This window comes from Bison bison, unplaced genomic scaffold (genome assembly GCF_000754665.1).
Source record: "Bison bison bison isolate TAMUID 2011002044 unplaced genomic scaffold, Bison_UMD1.0 scf7180017845551, whole genome shotgun sequence".
NCBI classification, from domain to species: Eukaryota; Metazoa; Chordata; class Mammalia; order Artiodactyla; family Bovidae; genus Bison; species Bison bison.
In genome coordinates this window covers 18,930-25,121 of record NW_011476124.1, presented here as the reverse complement: position 1 = coordinate 25,121, position 6,192 = coordinate 18,930, and positions in this window count along the sequence as shown.

The window sequence follows — 6,192 nt, the reverse complement described above, 5'->3', positions numbered from 1 at the left end:
AAAGTGACTGAGTGACTAATGCTTTCACTTTCACTTTTCTGTCTGGGGCAGTTCCTTTAACTTATATTTTGTATCTTCTTTAGGTATGCTTTATAGTACAGTTGTGTTCAGAATCCTACCAAATCAAACCCTCAATATACAAAGGGGGAAAATGTGAAGTTTAGAAATGCCTCGTCTTTCTAAATTATGTATTTTCTTCTTAGGACTTCAAAATCATATATTGGAGGGCTAGAGTTGAATGATGACTCCTACTTTCTCTTTATTTCCTGTAACAATCTCTTTCTCTCCCTGAAACCTCATTTGGTGACAATCTGAAATGTAATAAAAGGAAGGGGATTTATCATGTATAAAAAGCCCCTTATATACACATATTGTGTCTCTGTATCTATGTATGAATATATTCATCTATCACCATCAATCCATCCTTGAATCTACCTAATCAATTTATTTAGTATCTATATTTCTATTGTAATTTATTTCTTTATAGTTCAAACAATGAAAATCCAATGTCTTCATCAACAGACCATTCTAAGATGTTTAAATATGAAAATAATATTGTGATCGTTTAAAAAATACCATGGACTTAGATTTTACTTGACCCTACCTTCTAGGAATTTGTCATTCCCAGCTCTGCCGCCTTGTGGTATTCCTGTAAACTGCACGCTTACAAAGTGGAACCTGATAGCGATTGATATTAGCTGAGCAAGGTAATGCTCAAAATCCTTCAAGCTAGGATTCAACAGTACGTGAACTGAGAACTTCTAAATGTACAAGGTGGATTTAGAAAAGGCAGAGGAACCAGAGATAAAATTGCCAACATCCATTGGATCATAGAAAAAGCAAAGGAATAAAAAAAAATCTACTTCTGCTTCATTGACAATGCTAAAACCTTTGTGTGAATCACAACAAACTGTGGAAAATTTTTAAAAAGAGATAGGAATACCAGACCACCTTACTTGTCTCCTGAGAAACCTGTATGCAGGACAAGAAGCAACAGTTAGAATTGGACATGGAACAATGGACCGGTTCCAAATTGGGATAGGAGTACATCAAGGCTATATATTGTCACCCTGCTTATTTAATGTATAAACAGAGTACATTATGAGAAATGCCAGGCTGGATGAATCACAAGCTGGAATCAAGATTGCTGGGAGAAATATCAACAACCTCAGATATGCAGATGATACCACTCTAAAGGCAGAAAGCAAAGAGGAACTAAAGAGCTTCTTATGAAAGTGAAAGAGGAGAGTGAAAAAGCTGGCTTAAAACTCAACATTCAAAAAGCTAAGATCATGGCATCTGGTGTCATAACTTCATGGTAAATATATGGGGAAAAAGTGGAAACAGTGACAGATTTTATTTTCTTGGGCTCCAAAATCATTGTGGATGGTGACTGCAGCCACAAAATTTAAAGATGCTTGCTTCTTTGAAGAAAAGCTATGACAAACCTAGACAGTGTGCTAAAAAGCAGAGACATCATTTTGCTGACAAAGGTCTGTATAGTCAAAGCTATAGTTTTTTCAATAGTCATGTATAGATATGAGAGTTGGACCATAAAGAAGGCTGAGCTTTGAAGAACTGATGCTTTTGAATTGTGCTGGAGAAGACTCTTAAGAGTCCCTTGGACAGTAAGGTGATCAAATCAGTCAATCCAAAAGGAGATCAATCCTGAATATTCATTGGAAGGACTGATGCTGAAGCTGAAGCTCCAATGCTTTGGCACCTGATGTGAAGAGCTGACACATTGAAAAAGACCCTAATGCTGGGAAAGACTGAGGGCAGAAGGAGAAGAGGGTGGTAGAGGATGAGATAGTTGGATAGTATCACTGATTCAATGGACATGAATTTGAGCAAACTCTGGGAGATAGTGAAGGACAGGGAAACCTGGCATGCTGCAGTCCATGGGGTTGCAAAGAGTTGGACATGACCTAGCTACTGATCAATATCCATGTAAGAAGCTGAAACCTTCATGTGTTGGGCAAGTGCACTGATATAGTGAGTGGACTATGATTTGACCTTGGACTTCTGTTGTAAAAGTTAATTTTTAAGTATTCGGAACTCAGAAGGCTAGCGCCCACCAAGGACTACGTAGAGAACTATGTATAGACTATACAGAATGTCTACTTGAGTGGAGGGCCAGCAGTGAGCCCTGGAAAATGTCAGGGGTACAGATTGAAAGGAGCCATCAGCACAGACGTCTCCTCTGCCTGGAATACTCCAACCCCGCCACTCCTGGGAGAGACAGTAACCTGGACCTGGAGTGGAGTGAAAGAGAGAGGTTTATTTTTTCCTTTTCCTTTTTCAAGAAGATTGAATGATTCATAAGAGAACAGATAGACTTCCGGGTGCTATATGGCAATATGGTAAAAAATGTAATATTTCTGAAAAATAATTAATTCCTATTCTGCAAATATTGTAATTCCTGTTCTTAGTATCAGTTACAAGTAAATAGTCTGAGATGTGAACAAAAGTTACGTTAAACAATTTTTATGGTAACAGGGCATGCATGTTAAGTCACTTCAGTTGTGTCCGATTCTATGTGACCGTGTGGACCATAGCCCACCAGGCTTCTGTCCATGGGATTCTCCAGGCAAGAATACTGGAGTGGATTTCCATGTCTTCCTCCAGGGGATCTTCCTGACCCAGGGATTGAACCCGTGTCTCTTGAGTCTCCTGTATTGGTTGGTGAGTTGTTTACCATTAGATTAATTACATAAAAATGAAGATATGGAATTTTCCTTTCCATCTTCCTTCATATCCTTATTCATTTCTTCCTTTTTCTCTCTGATAATGATTGATAAATTATTACTATTAATGAAGCTAACTATTAACAAAGTAAATCCTTACATATGAACCTTCAGATTGTGAACTTTAAAGATATGGACATGCATCCCCATGTCCGAACACGTAAGGTTGTTCACCTGTGTGTTGTACATTGTCAGGTGCCTGCATCCTTGACAAGGGGTTGTGCTTTTGTGTCCTTTATTGTACCTGTGTAGAGTATAGGCTTCCCTGGTGATTAATTGTAAAGAGTCTGCCTGACAATCCAGGAGACACATGAGACGAAGTTACCATCTCTGCGTCAGGAAGATCACCTGAAGGAGGAAATGGGACCCACTTCAGTATTCTTGCCTGGAGAATCCCATGGACCAAGGAGCCTGGAGGGTTAAAGTCCATGCAGTCTTTAAAGAGTTGGATATGACTGAGCACACATGTACGTGATCCAGGACCCAGTCTCCAGATCATTTTGAGAAGGAGGGAAAGACCAACAATTTCATCCCCTCAACTTGATGGTTTCCATCTCACCCTCTCCGCACTCACCTGTGAATTCCCACACATTTTTTTTTCTGCTGGCCTGATAATTATTCTTGAGTTTCAAGCCTTCTTGGAGTTCTCTGCTTCCACCCAGAGCTCAGTCCCAGGGAATATCAGTGCCTGATTCCACCAGAGATAGTCTACACAGGTCAACCAATCCCACACCCTGACCCTACCAGATCTCATAGTTTGTGGGGATCAGCCAGGATGATCAGGGGAGAGAGAATCACTCATGCTTTTTAATGCGACTTTTCTACACCACCCCGGTCATGGCATCTGGTTCTCAGGGACCACGGAAGCAGGAGGTCAAAGGACCATGTTGCTCATATAAGGAGATGTTGAAGATGCAGAAGCTCATTGGTGTCTGAGCTGCAGAAAGTGGCAGATGCAGCCTCCGATAGTGCCTGAAATGGTGAGAGGTGTCGCTATTGGCTCTTGGGAGGGAGGGTGTAAGGGGTGGTCTATATAGACCCCAGTCGGCACCCTGACACCTCCTCACAGGCTGATCCTGCAGCTGGGACTGTGACCTTGAGGACGTGGGGTCAGGATGGCTCTGGGCAGACACCTCTCCCTGTGGGGACTCTGTGTCCTCCTCCTTGGCACCGTGGTGGGTGGTCAAGGTAAGAGCTGCCCCTCTGTCCTGTTTCGCAGCAGGGAGTAGATGCCTTGGTGAAGGGAAAGGTGTCTGGAGTTCTGGAGCCCAGACAGCCTCACTGTTTTTGACCAAAAAGGAGCCATGGTGACTGTGAATACTGGTTCCTCTCCTGTGCGGGGTCCACTGGTCATAGCAGCAGATTTTACAGAGCAGTGAGGTTTTACCTGGACCGAGCTGGGTCAGCCTGAGTCTCTCCACTGTCTCCCTTGTTCTCAGGGAGCTTCTAGGGTCCCATTGGCTTCCAATGTGCGGAAGTTCCAGCGACTGACCCAGCTGGGACTCTGGGCTGTTCCCACACGCTCCACATGCCTGGTGTGTGAGCACTGACTCTAGATCCCCATGTTTCCTGTGTCTGTGCTCCTGTAGGCTCTGTGCTTGTGTGCATGCATGTGTGTGTGTGTGTGCGTGTGTGTGTGTGTGAGAGAGAGAGAGAGTATGTGAGTGAGGAGTGTGTGAGGGTGAGTGAGGAATGTGTGAGGGTGAGTGTGTGTGTGTGTGTGTGTAAGGGGGGTGGAGACTGTGTGAGAGGAACTGGGCTGCTGAGCAGGGACTGTGTCCATTGGTCTGTGAAGCACACAGGGTCCCACAGGGCTGGGGGTCATGGCTGCTACATGTAACCAGATCAGAGATACTTTGCACCTGTCTGTCTCTCTCTGGCTCCTCTCCCCTACCCCCCGGGCTCCCTTCTGCTTGTTGACATGTCTGCCCAGCACTGGGCTCTGTGACAGACTCTGCCTGCTGGCCTCGCCTGTCTCCACCAGGTGTCCATTATGGAGCAGAGAAGCCCACAGCCAGGAGAGGGGACCTCTTGTCTGTAGAGATCAGTTAATGTGCAGCCCCAGGTGTATAAATTCCCGAGTCCCTGCCCTAGTCCCTCTGACATTTCCTGATGTGCTGGGGGCCTGGGATGGTCCTTACCTCTCCCAGGATCTGCTGAGACTCTATAGGGAGCTCTTTCTCTCTCATGCCCTCTCCTGTCCCTCCCTGGAGCTGGTTTCCCTGAGTGAGAGGATGGCGGGGATCAGGGATGAGGCTGTGGAGAATCTGGTCTCCAGCCTGGAGAAGGTGGCTCTCTCAGATGTGGGTGCTGGTCTGCTGAGACTCAGTGCCACCCTGTCTTGTCTCAGAGCTCGCTGTTGTCCCCTAGACCTCAGCCTCCAGTCCACAGCTGTCCTCAGGAAGCCCCCTCTCTTCTTGTATCTGCTCCTTGAGTGCTGAGCAGATGCTCAACAGTCTTCTTCTGAGGGCCTCTGGTGGGCAGAGGTGGGTTTGGTTTCATGAGGAGGAAGATAATGGATGTTCTGACACAAGCTCCCTGCTCTAACTAGGCAAACTGTAGACCATTTCCTCAGTAGCTTTTTAAGAAGCAAGAGTGTTTCACCAAAGCAAGCACTCTTTTCATTTTCTTTGCAACAATACCATTTAGAGTTATCCTACTAAAATTTTAGACTTCTGTTTCATACAACATTGGACTTTCTCCTTTTAATATGATAGTCTTGGCTTTTCTGAGCATCTGATGATTTCTGAGCTGGGCACACATTATAGGTGTCTTCAGCCTTGAAATTCATGTTGGACGTAGCCATAAAATTATCCTGCAGATGCAATTTATGTCATTAGACACAAAAGCTTAGACCCTCAGTATTAAATAATTTAGTATTAATATATATTATTTTGTAACCTGTTTCTATAATCAGTAATATATTTTGGACATTTTTCTATATCATTACCTATTCTTTTACACACTAAAATATTTTATTGCAGAATTAAAAAATACAGGATATCATAGAAATACTATTGAAATTTTTAATTGCCTCCAGTTAATTCATTATATGACTGAAAGGCAATATACTTACCTAACCATCTCTATTGGAAATTTAGTTGTTTTCAATGTTTTTGCCATTATGAAAAAAGTTGCTCTGTACTTCTTTACATTTAAGTAAGGACCATCCATAATTGTTTCTCTTAATCATATACTAAAAGTGAAGTTTTGATTTGCATTTCTCTAATAATGAGCAATGTTGAGCATCTTTTCACATGTTTATTAGCCATCTATACATCTTCTTTGGAGAAATGTCTCTTTAAGTCTTCTGCCCACTATTTTTTTTTATTTTTAAACTTTACAATATTGTATTGGTTTTGCCAAATATCGAAATAAATCTGCCACAGGTATACATGTGTTCCCCATCCTGAACCCTCCTCCCTCCTCCCTCCCCATACCACCC